We start from the raw sequence: 12,025 nt of genomic DNA on the forward strand, positions 1-12,025 counted from the left end.
CATTTTCTATGTCTTTACACCAGAAAGGTGTCTGACGCGGCGCTGCTGCTGCTAGCCTTGTCTGGACACATGGATGTTTCCATAAACATAAACATAAATATATTCTGATCTGATTACAGCAGAGACAATGTCGGCAGGATTGACGGCAACATAGGCTCCAGAATATTTCCTTCTGGATTGACAGGTGACATATTAGAAAATCAGATATAACATTTATATCTGCATTTATATCAAAACCTCGAGACTCTCAAACATCAACATGTCATTTATTAAATGTATTTGTGTCTAAATGACATATAAACATCTTTTCATATTCTATGTTGTCTGGAAACGCTTCCAACACGCTGGCGTGTAGCGTGAAAAATAGGCGTCGGTCCTATTTCTAGCATGCACGGGTTTTCGGCGCGGCTCGAGCCGCATCTGAGACGTGCGTGTCACGCAGGCAGCGTGCACGCTCTGACCTGTTACCATGGGAGCCCAAATAAAAACGGACACGCCACGCAGCCGACACGCTCACGCCACTCAGCCGACACGCTCACGCCACGCAGCCGACACGCTCACGCCACGCAGCCGACACGCTCACGTCATGCAGCTGACACGCGCACGCCACGCAGCTGACACGCTCACAATATGCAGCTGACACGCGCACGTCATGCAGCTGACACGCTCACGGCACGCAGCCGACACGCTCACGCCACGCAGCCGACACGCTCACGCCACGCAGCCGACACGCAGCCGACACGCTCACGATATGCAGCTGACACGCGCACGCCACGCAGCTGACACGCTCACGCCACGCAGCTGACACGCTCACGATATGCAGCTGACACGCTCACGCCACGCAGCTGACACGCTCACGCCACGCAGCCAGTGTGCAAGCAGAGCTTCTCTGGTGGGTTGTTGTCAACAGTCAATGCATGCATATGCACACATTAGCATTGTGTAACAAAGTACAAACACGTGGTTCTGGATTAGCATTTCAATCTCGATAAAATTACCATAATCATGAAACATTGTATATTTGTTGTTTATAATATAAACTGTATTTTTTTTATTTATTTTTTTACAAATAGCTGCACGTACACATGCAACACAGCACAACCTTTCCTTTTTTCCTTCAAAAAAGACCACCTGGTGTTTTCTTCACTATTAATTCTGCATTGTTACTCCACAAGGAAATGGAGAATAGGAAGGCGACATGAAAGAATGCCAAATCTCCCACTTACTGGGGACTGTGAGCCCGAGGTTTCACAATCCTCTTTTCTATTACAGGATCCCCCCGAGAGGAACATTTGGAGCGAAACAACCTGCACTATAAAGAGAGAGAAACCTGCTGAACCAAAACTGAATTCACCCTCCAGCTACAGTATATTTCTGCTGAGAATCACCAAGTCATCGCTAGCAAAAGTGACACATCTGTAGTCTATGATACCTCCTATATGTACAATTCAATGGTTTAAAGGAACACGCCGACTTATTGGGACTTTATCTTATTCCCCGTATCCCCCAGTGTTAGTCCATACATACCCTTCTCATCTCGTCTGACGCCCCCACATCTAGCCTAGCTTAGCACAGATCCTGGAGGTAACCGGCTCCATCTAGCCTAGCTTAGCACAGATCCTGGAGGTAACCGGCTCCATCTAGCCTAGCTTAGCACAGATCCTGGAGGTAACCGGCTCCATCTAGCCTAGCTTAGCACAGATCCTGGAGGTAACCGGCTCCATCTAGCCTAGCTTAGCACAGATCCTGGAGGTAACCAGCTCCATCTAGCCTAGCTTAGCACAGATCCTGGAGGTAACCGGTTCCATCTAGCCTATTGCTCCCAATAAGTGACAAAATAACGCCAACATTTTCCTATTTCCATGTTGTGATTTGTAGAGTCACAGCATGTACAAATAACAAAGTCACATGACACACAGCCATCTTCTAACCGTAAACATACTGGGAACTATATTCTCAGAAGGTGAAGCACTGCTACTTCTGCTACTTGGGCGGAGTGATATGCTTGCAGCACCTGAAGCCCCGTGGTGAGGAGCAGAGAGTAACAACGGGAGATGAGAAGGGTATGTCTGGACTTGGATACGGGGAATAAGACAAAGTCACAATAAGTCGGCATGTTCCTTTGAAACAGTATGACGTAAACTGGAATACTCTACTGCAGAAAGTGTGTCAGGTTTGAAGGGAAAATGTTTGTTTTCATAAATTCTGATTTGAGTGAAGGACCCACTGAGCTACAATGTAAACGTTCAGTAAATCAACCGTCGTATATCGTGATGACGTGACCTCGAACAAGACACACCTCCTGTCACTCCGCATACGCCCACACACACAGCATGTCAGGTCAGCTAAAAGTATCTGTTGAAGGCTGAAAATGCTACATAGGAATGTCTAAAGATCCTAATATACCCAAAAATGTACACACACAGCAGACACACTGTGTAGTTGCACTACACCCAAATTTAGTGCTGTACATGGACGGAAAGTATGATTACTGGCTGCGACAGCAACGCTGGTGCTGGTTTTACCTTGTATGAGTCTATGTATGTGTGTGTGTGTGTGTGTGTGTGTGTGTGTGTGTGTGTATATATATGTGTGTGTGTGTGTTTCTGGAATTGATTCGATTTTGATTCAGAATGTCTTGATTTTATTTCATTCAATCTCGATTGGAATTAGGGATATTTCAATTTTTACAATACCAATTTTGCTTGGATTTGAAAACGATTCCCAGGGAACTTGCTGTACATTTTGCAAGGAAGCCTCTAACCTTGGGCATTTAAAAAAATATATAATGTTGTCATTAAAAATTTACCCCAAAGCAGAGATAAAAACAATTGTAGTTGTAGTTAATTGAAAGTGCTTTCTTCAGTGCCGAGGGTGTGATGCCGAGACGGTATACCTAAAGCCACACCTCTGTGAAAATGGTCATGTCAGTTTTCCCTAACTGTCCGTCCACACCGCCGCCGACTTGATCTTCTAAAGATACAGGAAGTCATTCATTTTCAATGGAAGCTGCTTCTCTCAGCTGCAAGGAGCGGCAGATCTGTCGGCGTCACGTTTTGGGCGTTTTGAGCGACCAGAGCGTCAATCAGAAAGTTGAAAGTAGGTCAACTTTATGGTAATGAGCTATGACGCGGTTCAGCGGCAACCAATCAGAATATAGACGTCCTTCACGCTGGCTGATTCCAGAGAAACATACGATGTAAACTTTGGTTCCTACCAAAACATTAGTTCAGAGAAAAAGGAGGAGAAGCTCATCATGGCCGTTGCTGGGTTCCCTATCATTTATGATATTTGCGTATAGGGACCAGTTAACGTTACCTGCCGGTCACATGGTCTCTAAACAGTCCGCTCACGGTGAAGTCCTGCACGGATCAACAGCTGGCGGCTGCTCGCTCTGCCTGCACGCTGCTGCGGTTCAGCGGCTAACGAGCGAGCTAACTGCTAACAGACACCGCTGCGACCAACAACCAATACACATTCTGTCATTATATATGTCATTTATAAAAGGTTTCTAGTGTCAGTGTATTGGCCGTGCAGTGGCTGCTTGATCTTTTTCCATGATGAACATAGAATGCTGCTACGTCAGAGCGGCCAAAGCCTCAAACAGCTTCCCCGGACTTTCTGACCAGCGTCCTTGACCGGGCGGCCAGAGCGTCTTTGCAGCTCAAGTCGGCGGCGGTGTGGACGTACAGTAACCCTATAACGGACACCTGCTTCTGCGTGTCGTGAGATTGAACAGTCGAGGAGGAATACATGTGTTTCTGAACAGCGTGACGGTTTTTCCTTTTCCCCATCAAGTTATGTTAATGTTTTGTCCCCGTCTTAAATGCCTACAGAGGAACTACCAATGGCACGTCAACGCTGAATAGCAAGGGCGACAGGTGAGCCCACTCATGTTACCTGCGGCACGGCAAAACCCCGTGTTTAGCTCTTGTAGATTTAACTCTTGTGTTGTCTTCCCATCGACCTGCAACTTTGTGTTTTTCTGGGTCAAAATTTCAACATTTTGTTGTTCCTTCTCTACACTTTTCTCGATGTTTTTGTCGATTTTATTCCAATTTTTTTTCAAATTTTTGGCGTTTTTTTAATTGTGTTTTTGTCAATGTTTTAACACGTTTTTTTGTCGCTTTCTGATTTTTTTGGTCACTTTTTTCAAGGTTTTTGTAGCTTTTTCCAACATGTGTCCCTTTTTTCAACGTTCTTTTGTCATAGTTCTGATATAGAAAGTTTTTGTAAACGGGTCAAGTTTGACCTGAGAGCAACAGGAGGGTAAAATGCACGGACAAGCCCACTCATTTAACCTGCGGCCTGGCAAAACCCAGTGCTTAGCTCTTGTAGATTTTAATGCACGGGGGTGAGCCAAACTCTGGAAGCCCTAGACACGTAACGACAACATCAAGGTTTCTAAGAGTGTGGTTATACCGAGACAATAATCAGAAGATTGGGTACATTAAATCATGAATCTGACTAGAGATGCGATGCCCATATTACACATTTTAGGTTGTTATCAAAAAACATTGAGGTTTGATACTCAACACTAACCGTGGATTTCCACAGAATGCAGAACGTCTGCGGACCGGCTCCGCTGAGGAACGGCTGCGTGCTCCGCCGTCCATCAATACCCATCAGGTCTGGATTTGTTGCGTAACGGCTGCGGCCAGCCAACCACGAGATCTCGCGAATTGACTATGTTCGCGCGATATAACAGGATGTTGTTTCTATAAACAGAACCACAAAACCACCACCAGTTAGTTTCCATCCAGAGGAGTAGAGGGGAAACTACTCTGAGCTGTGTTTTCAAGGTGTAGTGCAGGGAAATATGATCCACCGTGAGCACGCTGGATTTTACTTTGAAAAGTATCCGGATGTTTTATTTTGTTTCTGTGCTCGACTTCCTGTCCCCACTATCTGCCGTGTGCTGAATTGCTGCGGAGCTCTCCGGCGTCCGGCAACAACAGAAGCTCTGGTATCTGCTCCGGAGGGCTGGGACCGCCGGAGCTGGGACGGAGTCGGGACGCAGACGTTCTGCAGTCAGTGGAAATACACACACTGACTTTAATGGAAACCTAATGACTCCGTCGACGTTCCGGAGACGTTCTGCAGACGATCCACAGACGTTCTGCAGTGGAAATTGCCGGTAACTGTGATCATTTTCCAAATACATATACTGACCCCCAACCCCCAGACTTCCTTATACCCACCTACTGTGCAATATTTAATATTTAATACTTCTGATAACACTGATAATTCTGTGCAATTTCATTACTGTGCAATATAATTATTTCACACTGCGTATCACACTGTATACAAACCATATTTATCTTTCTATTTTTATGTATATAGCGTCTTAGAACTGTGCACCTTACCCCCCATTTTTCTTTTGCACAACTTATTTTATTCCATATTGTTAAATTTCTCTTACGTACATGTTGACACTGAAAAAGGAGTTGCTTCAATCTCGTTGTACATGTGTATAATCACAATAAAAGGCCTTCTGTTCTAAACTATTCTTAACCATCTGTTTCTGTGAATATGTTTGATATGGCCTTGAGTGAACTTTGTGATCGTTCTCAACTTGAATGCATGCCGCAACAGAAATATTCACTATTTGTAGAAAGCTATGAATATGTAACAAATCCTTGTAAAAATCAATTTTCTACAACTTAAATTCTACATGTTTTAAACAGCACTGCCTCGTTGGCTCCTGTGTGTGCAGCCAAACTAAATCACACAACGCTGCAGAGCACAAACACTAATGAGCTTCTATGCATGGAGTCAAAGTGCAGTAACATCTATTCATTATCAGCATAGAGGCTCTAAATAATTAACATGACCAAGTTTAAATGCGAGTCATTATTTATGTATTTTCTCTTTTCTATCAATACAGCAGCCTGAACACATGCAGTAGTAGCATGATGAACGCACAGGGAATAGTGAGCGAAGCGCCTCATTTCTACAGTAGTTCTCAATGTGACAGCACAATTTTTATTGTTGTCACTCAGCGGTGTGTCTGCAATCTGTGCTACCATCACGTGTTACATTATCACTTGTCATCTCCAGTTTCACTGCTTTCAAAAAGACTTGGCATACACCTTCATAGGTTGACACAATTTCTTCAACCCCAGCACAACCATAGCTCCATCCATCTTCAACCTGAGCAGAGGTCTAATGACACAGGCCTATAATATTAAAAATATTAAAGCAGTAGAGCTGGGTTTAAAAAATCTGGTACAAATCGATATTTATTTGACTGATCCAATATCGATTCACAAAATTCACAAATCCATCTCTGTCTGTACTATATGAAAGTACAAGACATACTAAGGAAACCATTGGTACCAATGTCTACAGTATGGCATGCTGGCTTGTCGGGAAGGGGTTTAAAAATGCTCCAAAGACAAACTGGTATGGCCATTTATTTCTAAGGGGTTAGGGTTAGGAGTTGATCCAGTCAATTCAATAGTATGTCACATATTATTTATAGTAATAATAGTATTTAATATAGTATCAAATCATAACAAGAGTTATCTCAAGACACTTTACAGCTAGAGTAGGTCTGGACCAGTGGTTCCCAACTTGGGGTCCGGGCACCCCTAAGGGGGGCGGCAAAGATCACAGGGGGGCGCAAGTCTTTATCTGGTTTGAGGTTGAGGTAAAAAAAAAAATATTTGCACATGTTAAAGAAATTATGATAATACACTAGAATATATAATGTATACAAAAGTCTGTATGAAAACTATATATTTTTGTTCTCGCTTAAAATTGTAGGCAGGCTATTTAGTAGGCCAAACCTCCAGGACCTCTTAACCTGGGACCCTGCTGTCATCAGGTCAGCTGCTCACCTTTTCTTAGAAATGAGTAGGGGGGGGCGCCAAGGAAAAAAGGTTGGGAACCACTGGTCTTGACCACACTCTATAATTTACAAAGACCCAACAATTCCAATAATTCCCCCACGAGCAAACATTTAGTGTGACAGTGGTGAGGAAAAATGTCCTTTTAGGCAGAAACCTGGGACAGACCCAGGCTCTTGGTGGGCAGTTGTCTGACGGTGCCGGTTGGGGGTGTGATGAACAGTGGCAACGTCACCTCAAGATATCTGAATGAAATGTTACTCAATACTCGCTGACTGTACAGTCTGATTGCTGTTAGAGGGAACATTGTACAAGTGTAGAATGTCTTTCATATTCAAGCACATTGGTTTTTCAACTGAAGTATCCCAAATCAAAATTGAATCAGAAATTGAATCGGCCCTCCAGATTGTTTAGAATTGGTCGGAAAGACACACAAAATTCTTGGAAATGTAAGACATAGAACGGCCAATTACTTCACGTCCTATGGTCCTGTGATAAGGTCCAGGAATTTTGGACCAGGATACATGATAAACTGTGTCAGATTGCAGGGATCCACGAAGTTCCCCTTCCAGGATTGCTCCGTTGCCGACAGAAATTCACACATTTAGGCCGGATATCCATTGCATTGGGCTTCCTTTGTGTTGGCATTTTAAACTCTGGTGGATTTGTGAGGACTATGGTTAACTGCTCCTCAGATCTCTGCAGGGTAAATCCAGACAGCTAGCTAGACTATCTGTCCAATCTGAGTTTTCTGTTGCACGACTAAAACTACTTTTGAACGTACACATGTTCCACCAAAACAAGTTCTTTTCTGAGACTATTTAGCAGAGGCACCGTGGCTCCGTCCGGAGCTTAGCCCCGCCCACAATGATTGTGATTGGTTTAGAGAGATGCCAATAAACCAGAGCATGTTGTTCTCCCATCCCAGAATGCTGTGTGGACTAGAAAGACCTTCCTCCGCAGCGCTGTGGAGGATAAACCCATCAGAAGCTGGGTCCAGACTAGTTTAATGATAGCCAGAGAGATTCTTCTAAAAGGATGGAGGAATGAAGGACTGCCGTCAATCCAGGAGTGGGTTTCTGAGACGGCTAGGGGTGGCGGCTTTTGAAAAAATGTCTGTCGAAATAACTCCACATATCTGCCAGATTGTATAGACATCCAATCTGGCAGATATGTGGAGTTTTATGCTCCACGTATCTGGAACAAACTTCCAGAAAACTGCAGGTCCGCCACAACTCTCAGTTCTTTTAAATCAAGGCTGAAGACCTTTTTTGATGTTGCCTTTCTTTAAATAATTGTTCATTTCTTAATTTCTTATACTGCACTGTAACCTTTATTTTCGAATTTTATCTGTTTTTCATTTTTATTTTTTTTATTTTAAATAATTGTTATTCTCATCATTTCTCTGTTCTTAATTATTATTTTTTATTTATTTTTTTTAATCGTTTTTAACTGCTCTTATGTTTTATGTAAAGCACTTTGAATTGCCCTGTTGTGCTGCATAAATAAAGCTGCCTTGCCTATACTAGAAAATGGGGAAAGTAGCTGAACTTTCTGGAAGCTTTGTGCTGGGGAGACACGCGTATGATGGGCTCATGGTGTTGTCAGTTATACATATGTTCATTTGGTTTATGGCTTATTGTCTATTTTGTTGAATGGTCTTTGGAAAGGAATATTGTGGTAACTGTGTCATCTTTTCTTGATTTTCAAAAAATTGTTAATCTTAAAAAAAATTTAAGAAATCGAATTGGGACCTTGTGAAACGGAATCGAAAAATCAGTGGCGATGCCCAGCTCTGCAGAGCAGTGTCTGATGTGTGGGAATAAAGCATGACAGCTAAACTAAAAGAATAATGCATCTATCTTTTGGGAACATCTGTAACTGAAACATATCCTACACTTAAGCTTTGTTCTGCCTCAAACTAAATGAATGCATTACATTCCTAACATACAGTAGCACACAATTCTGATCAGCAACAGGCAGACTGACCCCTACATACAGTCATGAATAATAGAGCGGGATTATGAATCTGCTATACGTGCCTTTTGAGAATAATAAAGACGAAGTTACTGCTAGTTACTCGACCTTCAGAGTCGAGTAACTAGCAGCAGAAGCTTCACTGATCTTATCCTGCAGACTCTCTCCCTTCCCTGAGCGTCACAGTCCTGCCTGTAGCTGCGTCTTAAGCCAGCTACACACCAACCCAATAACCGGCCGTCTGACAGTCTGGCGAGGTCGGTGACTCGAGTCTGTTCGGTGTGTTCGTGCCGTCATCAGTCTGAGGAGCCGTCGGTCTTCATTTTGGCTGATTTGACATGTATAATCGGTGGGACGGGCACTGCCGGCAGTTGGACTCAATGACCAATCTGATTGGTGGAGAGCTAACCAGGAAACGGGGAGCGGGATGAGCGTGACTAGAGTCTGTCAAAATCTGATGAAAATCTTTTAAACTGACCTTTGTTGATCTGAAATGAAGACAGATTCAGCAACTGCACGGCCTATTTCTCTCTTAAAATGTTTTCAGAAACACGTTTCAGTGAACTATTTTAGTCCAATATGAGATCGTATTCTGAACGAGCCGCCATGACAGTCTGGCTTTGGATTTCTGGAGAAACCAGACCCACGTGACGCGTTCCTCCAATCAGCTGCCGGTTTTCTATTTTGGGCGACAATCCAGATTAGCGCCGCCTGCTGTTATGGAGACGTATTACGTCTGGTACTTCGGTGTTCTGAGACACTTTTTGGACCAACTCGGGGAGACTGATCAGTCAGACTGGCTTTACTGCCAACGGTCGGCCGTCTGGTTGGTGTGTAACGGCCGTCTGGTCGGTGTGTAACGGCCGTCTGGTCGGTGTGCAACTCCGCACCACAGAGTGCATGTCACACTGTGCACATTCGACTCATGCTTTTTTCCCACCGTTTCCCCACATGCTAACACCCATTACCTGTAACAATACTCACATAATCCTTCACTTTCTTGTGTGACAAGTTTAAAATGTTATTTATTCACGAAGACAAATGGTAAACTTGTTGTCGATTCATGAAGTCCAGCCTGTGACGGGAGGAGGTGCATTTCACTTCCGACAGCCAAGTCACATTTCACACTTCATCACTTCTTATGTTTTTCATTGTTCATTTTTCCTGTACAGTATTTTGCAACGTTCACAGATGTCCATCGTTTTAACTAAGAAGCACATTTCTTCCATTCCAACTGTTTTTAAAGGCTTCAATACAGCATTGTATTCATAAAGTAGGGAAGGTGGTTTACCAACTTTGGTTATGCCGTGACAATAATCAGAAGATTGGGTACATTAAATCATGAATCTGACTAGACATGCGATGCCCACATTACACATTTTAGGTTGTTATCAAAAAAACATTGAGGTTTGATACGCAACACTAACTGTGATCATTTTCCAAATGCATATACTAACGAGTAACCATCTGTTTCTGTGAATATGATTTCATATGGCCTTGAGTGAACTTCGTGAGCGTTCTCAACATGAATGAACTTTAACCATGGCATTTAAATGTACCAGCTTTCACACAGCTGAAACTATGAAAGGAAATAATAACTACACAATTTAAAGCTTTGGTCAGAAAATCAGATTTCCAATCCGATTCTCAGTTCTGTTGTACCAAATGCCAGAGCAAAATGTTGAAATAGGTGTAGACTGTAGGTTCACAAGAGCAAGACATGTCATACAAATATTCCCAGCATGCAGAGAGGCTCAGATTAGCAAGGAGCATCAGCCAGTCTGCTGATATTACACATCAGGAATGCAAAAGAGGACATGACAGAGACAGGAACCCGACCTGTCAGCTCGTCCTGGTCTGCTTCATGAGGACCGACAGTGTAACGGGGTGTGTGTGTGTGTGTGTGTGTGTGTGTGTGTGTGTGTGTGTGTGTGTGGGTGTGTGTGTGTGTGTGTGTGTGTGTGTGTGTGTGTGTGTGACACAGACACTGACCGGATTAACAACTGAGATCACTGTTCAGGCAAAACCAGTCCCAACAGAAACACGAGCAGGTCCGTGATGTCCGTGCAACACCTGCCCATCATGATCACCTCGCTGCATGCTCAACATTTAAGTTTAAGAGAAATGTACATCCCGTTAGGCTTTTATATTAAAAAAAAGAAAGAAAGAAAGAAAGAGGGAAAAATCAAACTGCAAGAATAAGATAAAAGAGGGCAAACAGAAGAATTAAATATAGGAAAATCAAAATTAATCTTGTGAGATCACAGAGAGAAAAGACATTTGCGATATTTCTTAAAATGAAAAGAGAAAGAAGCGAGAAAATATCACCAAAAAAAGAAATGAAAAGAACTGAAAATAAACCACAAAAAAAAACAGAAAATGTACTTCCTTTCAGCAACAAGCAGCCGGTAAAAGCTCCGGTAAAGACTCGCAGGACAGAGAGACAGAGAGAAATCCAACCAGCCGCTGGAATTCAGTGCAAAAAAATAAGAGGGAAGGCACCAAAGCAGCAACAAAGAAAGAATGAGGAGAAGAAAAGAGGAAGAGGAAACTGACCTACCAACGGAGGAGGCAAAAACGCTCAAAGAGGCTGCAGCGAGAGGAGAAAGGAGAGCGGGCAGGCGGTGCGCTCGGTAACCGGGCTGAAGCTCCGACTGCGCGCCGGCCAGTGGGGCGGTGATAAACAGCAGCAGAGCGCCGACTGGAACGAACCACTGAGCGCCAGAAGGCAGGGGGGGGAGGCCGGGCAGCAGAGCGGCCGCTGGGAGCTCCCTGCGTAATTTGGCACCTGGATAAAAAGCGCACAAACAGAGCCAGAAAGGCTTTTAAAGGAACATCCCATCCAAAAATGTAATAAACAAGCCTGATTGTTCGTAGCTGCAAGGTAACCAGGGGAACAACCTCAACACAATCAACCCTGGTGCTGTTAGTCTGTAAACAAGTTGTTTGTGGTAAGGGTATATGTGCTCGATCACAACAATAATTGGGAATAATAACAGGCTAATGTATTTTGCTTCCAAGTCTCGTCACCGAGTGCAGGTGCAACGCAGACACCTAATAGGCTACACACACACACCGCATATTCTCCACTTCCCGTTTGCTTACTCATTCATTTTATCGTTATTGTTCAGCCATAAACGGTTTAGTGGATCACCATCAGCTGTACACTTGGCAGTTCGGCCTTATTCTTGAAAAAC

General features: G+C 43.6%; 1 protein-coding gene across 3 annotated transcripts in view; it reads right to left on the reverse strand.

The window, feature by feature from the left end:
- raly (RALY heterogeneous nuclear ribonucleoprotein) overlaps window positions 1–11,512 on the reverse strand; it is a 218,710-nt gene extending 207,198 nt beyond the window's left edge. For 2 of the 3 annotated variants that reach the window (XM_036002266.1, XM_031301385.2), the window contains exon 1: window positions 11,389–11,512. The gene's annotated coding sequence lies outside the window, so the exon portion shown is untranslated. The remainder of the gene's footprint in view (window positions 1–11,388) is intronic. The other variant, XM_036002267.1, reaches the window with a different exon arrangement.
- Window positions 11,513–12,025: the final 513 nt, after the last annotated feature.

The sequence above is a fragment of the Sander lucioperca genome, chromosome 6 (genome assembly GCF_008315115.2).
Source record: "Sander lucioperca isolate FBNREF2018 chromosome 6, SLUC_FBN_1.2, whole genome shotgun sequence".
Classification (NCBI taxonomy): domain Eukaryota; kingdom Metazoa; phylum Chordata; class Actinopteri; order Perciformes; family Percidae; genus Sander; species Sander lucioperca.